The following is a 13,202-nucleotide window of genomic DNA, read 5'->3' as shown; positions in this document are numbered from 1 at the left end:
TATATATAGAATAACAGATACCCGGGAGTGAGTTACAGGCTGGAATCTAATCGAGGTGTTCGGGGGGTTTATATATAGAATAACAGATACCCGGGAGTGTGTTACAGGCTGGAATCTAATCGAGGTGTTCGGGGGGTTTATATATAGAATAACAGATACCCGGGAGTGAGTTACAGGCTGGAATCTAATCGAGGTGTTCGGGGGGTTTATATATAGAATTACAGATACCCGGGAGTGAGTTACAGGCTGGAATCTAATCGAGGGGTTCAGGGGGTTTATATATAGAATAACAGATACCCGGGTGTGAGTTACAGGCTGGAATCTAATCGAGGGGTTCGGGGGGTTTATATATAGAATAACAGATACCCGGGAGTGAGTTACAGGCTGGAATCTAATCGAGGGGTTCGGGGGGTTTATATATAGAATAACAGATACCCGGGAGTGAGTTACAGGCTGGAATCTAATCGAGGGGTTCGGGGGGTTTATATATAGAATAACAGATACCCGGGAGTGAGTTACAGGCTGGAATCTAATCGAGGGGTTCGGGGGGGTTTATATATAGAATAACAGATACCCGGGAGTGAGTTACAGGCTGGAATCTAATCGAGGGGTTCGGGGGGTTTATATATAGAATAACAGATACCCGGGAGTGAGTTACAGGCTGGAATCTAATCGAGGGGTTCGGGGGGTTTATATATAGAATAACAGATACCCGGGAGTGAGTTACAGACTGGAATCTAATCGAGGGGTTCAGGGGGTTTATATATAGAATAACAGATACCCGGGAGTGAGTTACAGGCTGGAATCTAATCGAGGGGTTCGGGGGGTTTATATATAGAATAACAGATACCCGGGAGTGAGTTACAGGCTGGAATCTAATCGAGGGGTTCGGGGGGTTTATATATAGAATAACAGATACCCGGGAGTGAGTTACAGACTGGAATCTAATCGAGGGGTTCGGGGGGTTTATATATAGAATAACAGATACCCGGGAGTGAGTTACAGGCTGGAATCTAATCGAGGGGTTCGGGGGGTTTATATATAGAATAACAGATACCCGGGAGTGAGTTACAGACTGGAATCTAATCGACGGGTTCAGGGGGTTTATATATAGAATAACAGATACCTGGGAGTGAGTTACAGGCTGGAATCTAATCGAGGGGTTCGGGGGGTTTATATATAGAATAACAGATACCCGGGAGTGAGTTACAGGCTGGAATCTAATCGAGGGGTTCGGGGGGTTTATATATAGAATAACAGATACCCGGGAGTGAGTTACAGGCTGGAATCTAATCGAGGGGTTCGGGGGGTTTATATATAGAATAACAGATACCCGGGAGTGAGTTACAGGCTGGAATCTAATTGAGGGGTTCGGGGGGTTTATATATAGAATAACAGATACCCGGGAGTGAGTTACAGGCTGGAATCTAATTGAGGGGTTCGGGGGGTTTATATATAGAATAACAGATACCCGGGAGTGAGTTACAGGCTGGAATCTAATCGAGGGGTTCGGGGGGTTTATATATAGAATAACAGATACCCGGGAGTGAGTTACAGGTTGGAATCTAATCGAGGGGTTCGGGGGGTTTATATATAGAATAACAGATACCCGGGAGTGAGTTACAGGCTGGAATCTAATTGAGGGGTTCGGGGGGTTTATATATAGAATAACAGATACCCGGGAGTGAGTTACAGGCTGGAATCTAATCGAGGGGTTCGGGGGGTTTATATATAGAATAACAGATACCCGGGAGTGAGTTACAGGTTGGAATCTAATCGAGGGGTTCGGGGGGTTTATATATAGAATAACAGATACCCGGGAGTGAGTTACAGGCTGGAATCTAATCGAGGGGTTCAGGGGGTTTATATATAGAATAACAGATACCCGGGAGTGAGTTACAGGCTGGAATCTAATTGAGGGGTTCGGGGGGTTTATATATAGAATAACAGATACCCGGGAGTGAGTTACAGGCTGGAATCTAATCGAGGGGTTCGGGGGGTTTATATATAGAATAACAGATACCCGGGAGTGAGTTACAGGCTGGAATCTAATCGAGGGGTTCGGGGGGTTTATATATAGAATAACAGATACCCGGGAGTGAGTTACAGGTTGGAATCTAATCGAGGGGTTCGGGGGGTTTATATATAGAATAACAGATACCCGGGAGTGAGTTACAGGCTGGAATCTAATCGAGGGGTTCGGGGGGTTTATATATAGAGTAACAGATACCCGGGAGTGAGTTACAGGCTGGAATCTAATCGAGGGGTTCGGGGGGTTTATATATAGAATAACAGATACCCGGGAGTGAGTTACAGGTTGGAATCTAATCGAGGGGTTCGGGGGGTTTATATATAGAATAACAGATACCTGGGAGTGAGTTACAGGTTGGAATCTAATCGAGGGGTTCGGGGGGTTTATATATAGAATAACAGATACCCGGGAGTGAGTTACAGGTTGGAATCTAATCGAGGGGTTCGGGGGGTTTATATATAGAATAACAGATACCTGGGAGTGAGTTACAGGCTGGAATCTAATCGAGGGGTTCGGGGGGTTTATATATAGAATAACAGATACCCGGGAGTGAGTTACAGGCTGGAATCTAATCGAGGGGTTCGGGGGGTTTATATATAGAATAACAGATACCCGGGAGTGAGTTACAGGCTGGAATCTAATCGGGGGGTTCGGGGGGTTTATATATAGAATAACAGATACCCGGGAGTGAGTTACAGGCTGGAATCTAATCGAGGGGTTCGGGGGGTTTATATATAGAATAACAGATTCCCGGGAGTGAGTTACAGGCTGGAATCTAATCGAGGGGTTCGGGGGGTTTATATATAGAATAACAGATACCTGGGAGTGAGTTACAGGTTGGAATCTAATCGAGGGGTTCAGGGGGGTTTATATATAGAATAACAGATACCCGGGAGTGAGTTACAGGCTGGAATCTAATCGAGGGGTTCGGGGGGTTTATATATAGAATAACAGATACCCGGGAGTGAGTTACAGGCTGGAATCTAATCGAGGGGTTCAGGGGGGTTTATATATAGAATAACAGATACCCGGGAGTGAGTTACAGGCTGGAATCTAATCAAGGGGTTCGGGGGGTTTATATATAGAATAACAGATACCCGGGAGTGAGTTACAGGCTGGAATCTAATCGAGGGGTTCGGGGGGTTTATATATAGAATAACAGATACCTGGGAGTGAGTTACAGGCTGGAATCTAATCGAGGTGTTCGGGGGGTTTATATATAGAATAACAGATACCCGGGAGTGAGTTACAGGCTGGAATCTAATCGAGGGGTTCAGGGGTTTATATATAGAGTAACAGATACCCGGGAGTGAGTTACAGGCTGGATCCGGTATTCAATAAGTTCATTGCTGATCTTATACCTCATCTCCACTTTCCTGCACTATCCCTACATTCCTTGATTCCCTTAACCAAAAATCTATCGATCTCCGCCTTGAATATACTCAACGACTGAGCCTCCACAGCCCTCTGGGGCAGAGAATTCCAAAGATTCACCGCCCTCTGAGTGAAGAAATTCCTCCTCATCTCAGTCCTCAATGGCCGAGCCCTTATCCTGAGACTGTGACCCCTGGTTCTAGACTCCCCAGCCAGGGGGAAACATCCTCCCTGCATCTACCCTGTCAAGCCCTGTCAGAATTTTGTATGTTTCAATGAGATCACCTCTCATTCTTCTAAACTCTATAGAATATAGGCCCAGTCTACTCAATCTCTCCTCATAGGACAGTCCCCCATCCCAGGAACCAGCCTGGTGAACCTTCGTTGCACTCCCTCTATGGCAAGTATATCCTTTCTTAGGTAAGGAGACCAAAACTGTCCACAATACTCCAGGTGTGGTCTCACCAGGGGTCTATATAATTGCAATAAGACATCTTTACTCTTATACTCAAATCCTCGTGTAATAAAGGCCAACATACCATTTACTTTCTTGATTGCTTGCTGTACCTGCATGTTAACTTTCAGTGATTTGTGTACAAGGACATGAAAGGGAAATCTTGTTTAACAAATTTATTGGAGTTTCTTGAGGATGTAACCAGCAGGATAGATAAAAGGGAACCAGTGGATGTAGTACATTTGGATTTCCAAAAGGCAATCAATAAAGTGCCGTTCAATGAATGGTTGCTATGCAAGATAAGGGCTCATGGGGTTCAGGGTAATATATTAGCATGGATTGAGGATTGGTTAACGAACAGAAAACAGAGAGTAGGGATAAATGGGTCATTTTCGGGTTGGCAGGCTGTAACTAATGGGGTGCCGCAGGGATCAATGCTTGGGCCTCAGCTATTTACAATCTATATTAATGACCTAGATGAAGGGACTGAGTGCAATGTATCCAAGTTTGCTGACGATACAAAGCTAGGTGGGACAGTAAGCTGTGAGGAGGACACAAAGAGTCTGCAGAGGGATATAGATAGACTGAGTGAGTGGGCAGTAAGGTGGCAGATGGAGTATAATGTAGGGAAATGTGAGGTTATTCACTTTGGTAGGAAGAATAGAAAAACAGAATATTTTTTAAATGGTGAGAAATTATTAAACGTTGGTGTTCAGAGAGATTTGAGTGTCCTCGTGCAAGGAACACAAGAGTTAGTATGCAGGTACAGCAAGCAATAAGGAAGGCAAATGGCATGTTGGCCTTTATTGCAAGGGGGTTGGAGTATAAGAGTAAGGAAGTCTTGCTCCAATTGTACAGGGCCTTGGTGAGACCACACCTGGAGTACTGGGCACAGTTCTGGTCTCCTTATCTAAGGAAGGATATACTTGCCTTGGAGGCGGTGCAACGAAGGTTCACTAGATTGATTCCTGGGGTGAGAGGGTTGTCCTATGATGAGAGATTGTGTAGAATGGGCCGATACTCTCTGGAGTTTAGAAGAATGAGAGGTGATCTCATTGAAACATGTAAGATTCTGAAGGGGATTGACAGGGTAGATGCTGAGAGGCTGTTTCCCCCTGGCTGGGGAGTCTAGAACCGGGGGTCACAGTCTCAGGATAAGGGCTCGGCCATTGAGGACTGAGATGAGGAGGAATTTCTTCACTCAGAGGGCGGTGAATCGTTGGAATTCTCTGCCCCAGAGGGCTGTGGAGGCTCAGTCGTTGAGTATATTCAAGGCTGAGATCGATAGATTTTTCAATTCTGGAGGAATCAAGGGATACGGGGATCGGGCGGAAAAGTGGAGTTGAGGTCGATGATCAGCCGTGATGTCATTGAATGGCAGAGCAGGATCGAGGGGCCGAATGGCCGACTCCTGCTCCTAAGTCTTATGTTCTTATGAAATCATTATCAGGTACGAAATAAACCTTCATTTGGAAAGGCATGGGTTAAGTAAGGAGAATCAGCATGGATGTGTTAAAGGCAAATGTAATTGAGAGGGTGATTTACAGGCTGGAATCTAATTGAGAGGGTGATTTACAGGCTGGAATCTAATTGTGGTTAGTGCAGCTGCTCAGGGCTTGTGAAAATTCAAGCACAATTTGAGTTGTAGAACTGCTAGCAGTAAAGGGACTGATCTGTGACTGATCTAGGATGACATTCTCCGACAACAGGATGGACCTTGTGGGGAAAGGGGTTTGGGACCCCACTGTTCAGACACTCCCCAGGGACAAGGCAGAGGGGAACTCTGCAGAGAGCACCCAGGCAAGGGTTGAACAGTGAGAGTATTGGGTAGGCGGGCGGATGTGTCAATCAAAAGCAGGGAAGGTAGATAGAATTATTGTTGAGTGCGGCTTCCCTCCCACTAATCGCTGACGGCGCTGTAGTGATCAAAAAAACATTCACTTTGTTATGATTCTCAGTCATCGCCCAGGAAACTCTAAATATTGACCCGACACTACAGCGGGCTATAATATTTGGATGATTTGCCTCCTCACTCGTTTCCATCGCTAGTGGTAACACTTCAACCCTTACCTCAGAGAATGTTTCTGGGAATCAAGTCCAATGTAATCTGAAGAGAACAGTGGGCCGACAAGCCCATCCATTTCTGACCCGCTATCTAAACCAAACATTCGACCCAATCCCCCAACCCCGCCCACCCAACATCTCCCCATATCCCCCAACCCCACCTTCTCCCCATATCCCCCAACCCCACCTACCCACCTTCTCCACATATCCCTCAACACCACCTACCCACCTTCTCTCCATATCCCCCAACCCCGCCCACCCAACATCTCCCCATATCCCCCAACCCCACCTTCTCCACATATCCCCCAACCCCACCTACCCACCTTCTCCACATATCCCCCAACCCCACCTACCCACCTTCTCCACATATCCCCCAACCCCACCTACCCACCTTCTCCACATATCCCTCAACACCACCTACCCACCTTCTCCCCATATCCCCCAACCCCGCCCACCCAACATCTCCCCATATCCCCCAACCCCACCTTCTCCACATATCCCCCAACCCCACCTACCCACCTTCTCCACATATCCCCCAACCCCGCCCACCCAACATCTCCCCATATCCCCCAACCCCACCTTCTCCACATATCCCCCAACCCCACCTACCCACCTTCTCCCCATATCCCCCAACCCCGCCCACCCAACATCTCCCCATATCCCCCAACCCCACCTTCTCCACATATCCCCCAACCCCACCTACCCACCTTCTCCACATATCCCCCAACCCCACCTACCCACCTTCTCCCCATATCCCCCAACCCCACCTACCCACCTTCTCCCCATATCCCTCAACCCCACCTACCCACCTTCTCCACATATCCCTCAACCCCACCTACCCACCTTCTCCCCATATCCCCCAACCCCATCTACCCACCTTCTCCCCATATCCCTCAACCCCACCTACCCACCTTCTCCCCATATCCCCCAACCTCACCTACCCACCTTCTCCCCATATCCCTCAACCCCACCTACCCACCTTCTCCCCATATCCCCCAACCCCACCTACCCACCTTCTCCCCATATCCCCCAACCCCACCTACCTACCTTCTCCACATATCCCTCAACCTCACCTACCCACCTTCTCCCCATATCCCCCAACCCCACCTACCCACCTTCTCCCCATATCCCCCAACCCCACCCACCGACCATCTCCCCAATCCCTCAACCCCACCCACCGACCTTCTCCCCATATCCCCCAACCCCACCTACCCACCTTCTCCCCATATCCCTCAACCCCACCTACCCACCTTCTCCACATATCCCCCAACCCCACCTACCCACCTTCTCCACATATCCCCCAACCCCACCTACCCACCTTCTCTCCATATCCCTCAACCCCACCTACCCACCTTCTCCCCATATCCCCCAACCCCACCTACCCACCTTCTCCACATATCCCCCAACCCCACCTACCCACCTTCTCCACATATCCCTCAACCCCACCTACCCACCTTCTCCCCATATCCCCCAACCCCACCTACCCACCTTCTCCCCATATCCCCCAACCCCACCTACCTACCTTCTGCACATATCCCTCAACCTCACCTACCCACCTTCTCCCCATATCCCCCAACCCCACCTACCCACCTTCTCCCCACATCCCCCAACCCCACCCACCGACCTTCTCCCCAATCCCTCAACCCCACCCACCGACCTTCTCCCCATATCCCCCAACCCCACCTACCCACCTTCTCCCCATATCCCTCAACCCCACCTACCCACCTTCTCCACATATCCCCCAACCCCACCTACCCACCTTCTCCACATATCCCCCAACCCCACCTACCCACCTTCTCTCCATATCCCTCAACCCCACCTACCCACCTTCTCCCCATATCCCCCAACCCCACCTACCCACCTTCTCCACATATCCCCCAACCCCACCTACCCACCTTCTCCACATATCCCTCGACCCCACCTACCCACCTTCTCCACATATCCCCCAACCCCACCTACCCACCTTCTCCACATATCCCCCAACCCCACCTACCCACCTTCTCTCCATATCCCCCAACCCCACCTACCCACCTTCTCCCCATATCCCTCAACCCCGCCTACCCACCTTCTCCACATATCCCCCAACCCCATCTACCCACCTTCTCCCCATATCCCCCAACCCCACCCACCGACCTTCTCCCCATATCCCTCAACCCCACCTACCCACCTTCTCCCTATATCCCTCAACCCCACCCACCAACCTTCTCCCCATATCCCTCAACCCCACCCACCGACATTCCCCCCATATCCCTCAACCCCACCTACCCACCTTCTCCACATATCCCTCAACCCCACCTACCCACCTTCTCCACATATCCCTCAACCCTGCCCACCGACCTTCTCCCCATAATCCTCAACCCCACCCACCGACATTCCCCCCATATCCCTCAACCCCACCTACCCACCTTCTCCACATATCCCTCAACCCCACCTACCCACCTTCTCCACATATCCCTCAACCCCACCCACCCACCTTCTCCCCATAATCCTCAACCCCACCCACCCACCTTCTCCCCATAGCCCTCAACCCCACCCACCCACCTTCTCCACATATCCCTCAACCCCACCTACCCACCTTCTCCCCATAGCCCTCAACCCCACCCACCCACCTTCTCCACATATCCCTCAACCCCACCCACCGACATTCCCCCCATATCCCTCAACCCCACCTACCCACCTTCTCCACATATCCCTCAACCCCACCTACCCACCTTCTCCACATATCCCTCAACCCCACCCACCCACCTTCTCCCCATAATCCTCAACCCCACCCACCCACCTTCTCCCCATAGCCCTCAACCCCACCCACCCACCTTCTCCACATATCCCTCAACCCCACCTACCCACCTTCTCCCCATAGCCCTCAACCCCACCCACCCACCTTCTCCACATATCCCTCAACCCCACCCACCGACATTCCCCCCATATCCCTCAACCCCACCTACCCACCTTCTCCACATATCCCTCAACCCCACCCACCCACCTTCTCCCCATAATCCTCAACCCCACCCACCCACCTTCTCCCCATAGCCCTCAACCCCACCCACCCACCTTCTCCACATATCCCTCAACCCCACCTACCCACCTTCTCCCCATAGCCCTCAACCCCACCCACCCACCTTCTCCACATATCCCTCAACCCCACCCACCGACCTTCTCCCCATATCCCCCAACCCCACCTACCCACCTTCTCCCCATATCCCCCAACCCCACCTACCCACCTTCTCCCCATATCCCCCAACCCCACCTACCCACCTTCTCCCCATATCCCTCAACCCCACCCACCGACCTTCTCCCCATATCCCTCAACCCCACCCACCCACCTTCTCCCCAATCCCTCAGCCGCATCGACCCACCTTCAGACTGCAGGCTTCTGTTCCTCTATACTGTAGTAGCATGTAGGAGTTAGATGTCCTTACTCACTGCTTCGGTTGGAAGTCTTTAGTTGCCGAGTCCTTGATTACTGACAGGGAGTGACGTGCTGCTCCTTCCCCAGCTAGCACTACATCCATGCTCCCTCCGACCTCCCCTGTGGAGAACAGTCTGAGAGTAGGCCCGATATCCATAGCAACGCCTTCCCATTATTGGAGGCAACCAATGGGACAGAGATCAGCGGCATGGGGATTCCAAGGCATAACGCAGGCAATGTTCTCCTCTTCACCCGCCATTACCTATCGCTCCCACTGGGCATTGTGTCCGAAGAACGTTTAACCCCCTCGCACCCCGCACCCTGGTTGTACAGGAACAAGGGTGTCTTGCTGCAGTTGTACAGGGCCTTGGCGAGACCGCACCTTGAGTATTGTGTGCAGTTTTGGTCGCCTTATCTGAGGAAGGATGTTCTTGCCATGGAAGGAGTTCAGCGAAGATTCACCAGACTGATACCTGGGATGGCAGGAATGACGTATGAGGAGAGATTGTGTCGATTGGGCTTATACTCACTGGAGTTTAGAAGATTGAGAGGGGATCTCATCGAAACCTATAAAATTCTGTCAGGCCCGGACAGACTAGATGCAGGAAGTATGTTTCTGATGGTCGGGGAGTCCAGAACCAGGGGTCATAGTCTAAGGATAAGGGGTAAGCCATTTAGGACTGAAATGAGGAGGAATTTCTTCACCCAGAGAGTGGTGAACCTGTGGAATTCTCTACCACAGAGGGCGGTGGAGACCAGTTCATTAAATATATTCAAGAAGGAGTTGGATATATTTCTTAAGGCCAAAGGGATCAAGGGATATGGGGAGAAGGCAGGGACAGGGTACTGAATTTGGATGATCAGCCATGATCCCATTGAATGGCGGAGCAGGCTCGAGGGGCCGAATGGCCTACTCCTGCTCCTATCTTCTATGTTTCTATGTTTCTATATTTAACCTCTCACCCTATGAGGCAATGCAGCCAGACCACCAAATTCCCTACATCAGCTGCTTGTCTCATCCCCCAGCGGAGAAGCTCTGGGCACCCACAGGGCTGTGGGAGTCCCAGCAGGGAACTCCTGCAGGGCTGGAGGGAAACCTCTAAATGCAGAGACTGGGGGAAAATCAGCAGAGAACTCCCGCAGGGCTGGGGGTAGACCAGCAGAGAACTATGGGGACCCAAGGCTAAAAGGGTTAAATTATGAGGGCATGTTGCCCAGGCTAAGCTTCTATTCCCTGGAGTTTAGAAGATTAAGGGGCAATCTACTCGGGGTGTTTAAGATGATTAAAGGATTCGATCGGGTCGAGAGAGAGAGGAACTATTTCCTCTGGTGGGGGGAGTCCAGAACAAGGGGGCAGAACCTTAAAATTAGAGCCAGGCCGTTCAGGGGTGATCTCAGGAAGCACTTCTTCACACAAAGGGGGGCAGGAGACATTTCAGGAACAATCCTCCCAATAAAGCTCAATTATTTCAATTTTCTGCAATGTGTCTTAGAATCTCACCGCACAGGAGGAGGCCATTCGGCCCATCGTGCCTGTGCCGGCTCTTTGAACGAGCTCTCCAATTAGTCCCACTCCCCCCTGCTCGTTCCCCACAGCCCTGTGAATTTTTCCCCATCAATTATTTCTCCAATTCCCCTTTTGAAAGTTACTGTTGAATCTGCTTCCACCGCCCTTTCAGGCAGCGCGTTCCAGATCACAACAACTCGCTGCGGAAAAACAATTCTCCTCATCTCCCCCTTTTGCCGATTATCTTCAATCTGTGTCCGATAGCAAAATACTGCGGATGCGGGAAATCCGAAATAACAACAGAAAATGCTGGAAAAACTCAGCAGGCCAGGCAACATCCATGGAGAGAGAAACAGAGTTAACGTTTCAGTTCGAAGAACATAAGAACATAAGAAATAGGAGCAGGAGTAGGCCAATCGGCCCCTCGAGCCTGCTCCGCCATTCAATAAGATCATAGCTGATCTGATCCTAACCGCCAATCCACTATCACAGAACCATCTCCTGAATCTAACAGAATTAGACACACGAAATAGGAGCAGGATCAGGCTACACGGCCCCTGGGCCCGCTCCGCTACCCACAGGGCCATGTCCGATCCGAACCTAGACTCATGTCCAAATTCCTGCCCGCTCCCCGTAACCCTTAATTCCCTTTACTTCTAGGAAACTGTCTATTTCTGTTTTAAATTTATGTAATGATGTAGCTTCTACAGCTTTTTGGGGCAGCATATTCCATGGACCTACCACCCTCTGAGTGAAGTAGTTCCTCCTCATCTCAGTTTTGAAAGAGCAGCCCCTTATTCTAAGACTATGCCCCCTAGTTCTAGTTTCACCCATCATCGGGAACATCCTCCCCGCATCCACCCGATCCAACCCCTTCACAATCTTATATGTTTCAATAAGATCGCCTCTCATTCTTCTGAATTCCAATGAGTAGAGTCCCAACCTACTCAACCTTTCCTCATAAGTCAACCCCCTCATCTCCGGAATCAACCGAGTGAACCTTCTCTGAACCGCCTCGAAAGCAAGTATATCTTTTCTTAAATATGGAAACCAAAACTGTACGCAGTATTCCAGAAGACCTGAAATGTTAACTCTGTTAAGAACATAAGAACATAAGAAGTAGGAGCAGGAGTAGGCCATACGGCCCCTCGGGCCTGCTCCGCCATTCAATAGGATCATGGCTGATCCGAACCTAGACTCACGTCCACTTCCCTGCCCTCTCCCCGTAACTCCTAATTCCCTTATCTGCTAGGACAATGTCTATCTCCATTTTAAATTTATTTAATGTCGCAGCTTCCACAGCTCTCTGAGGTAGCAAATTCCATAGATTTACTACCCTCTGAGTGAAGAAGTTTCTCCTCATCTCAGTTTTGAAAGGGCAGCCCCTTATTCTAAGATTATGCCCCCTAGTTCTAGTCTCATCCATCAGTGGAAACATCCTCCCCGCATCCACCCGATCAAGCCCCCTCACAATCTTATATGTTTCGATAAGATCGCCTCTCATTCTTCTGAACTCCAATGAGTAGAGTCCCAACCTCATACGTCAACCCCCTCATCTCCGGAATCAACCGAGTGAACCTTCTCTGAACCGCCTCGAGAGCAAGTATATATTTTCTTAAATATGGAAACCAAAACTGTACGCAGTATTCCAGGTGCGGCCTCACCAGTACCCTGTATACTCTGTTTCTCTCTCCACGGATGCTGCTTGGCCTGTTCAATCTGTGTCCTGTGGTTACCGACCCTCCTGCCACTGGAAACAGTTTCTCTCTATCATGATAGCAAAATACTGCGGATGCTGGAAATCCAAAATAACAACAGAAAATGCTGGAAAAACTCAGCAGGCCAGGCAACATCCGTGGAGAGAAATTAGAGTCGACGTTTCGGGTCAAAACCCTTTATCAAGACTAAAGAAGCACAGGGAATGAAATAGATTAAGAGGCCAGGCTGGGAGAGAACAAAAGAGAATTGAAGAGACATTAAGAGATATTCAAAACGAGACGAGATGGTGATAGGACTAGTGGAGACAGAAGACGGCTCTAGATTAGGTGTGAAATGCGCTGGCAGAGTGGGAGACAGCTGCCATGTGGGAGAGAGAAAGAAAAGAGAGAGAAAGGGGGGGGAAGGCCAAAACAAAGGTGTGGATAAAAAATATAAGTAAAAATGTAATAGGGGCCGAGGTTATGATCTGAAATTGTTGAACTCAATATTGAGTCCGGAAGGCTGTAAAGTGCGTAATCGGAAGACGAGGTGCTGTTCCTCGAGTTTACGCTGAGCTTCCATGGAACAATGTAAGAGCCCGAGGACGGTGAGGCCCGAGTGGGAATGGGGCGGTGAATTAAAGTGACAGGTGACCAGAAGCTCG

This window comes from Somniosus microcephalus, unplaced genomic scaffold, assembly GCF_052327205.1.
Source record: "Somniosus microcephalus isolate GS21.2 unplaced genomic scaffold, FLI_Smic_1.0 scaffold578, whole genome shotgun sequence".
Classification (NCBI taxonomy): Eukaryota; Metazoa; Chordata; class Chondrichthyes; order Squaliformes; family Somniosidae; genus Somniosus; species Somniosus microcephalus.
The sequence above is the reverse complement of the archived record's forward strand: the minus strand, read 5'-3'. Positions refer to the sequence as shown.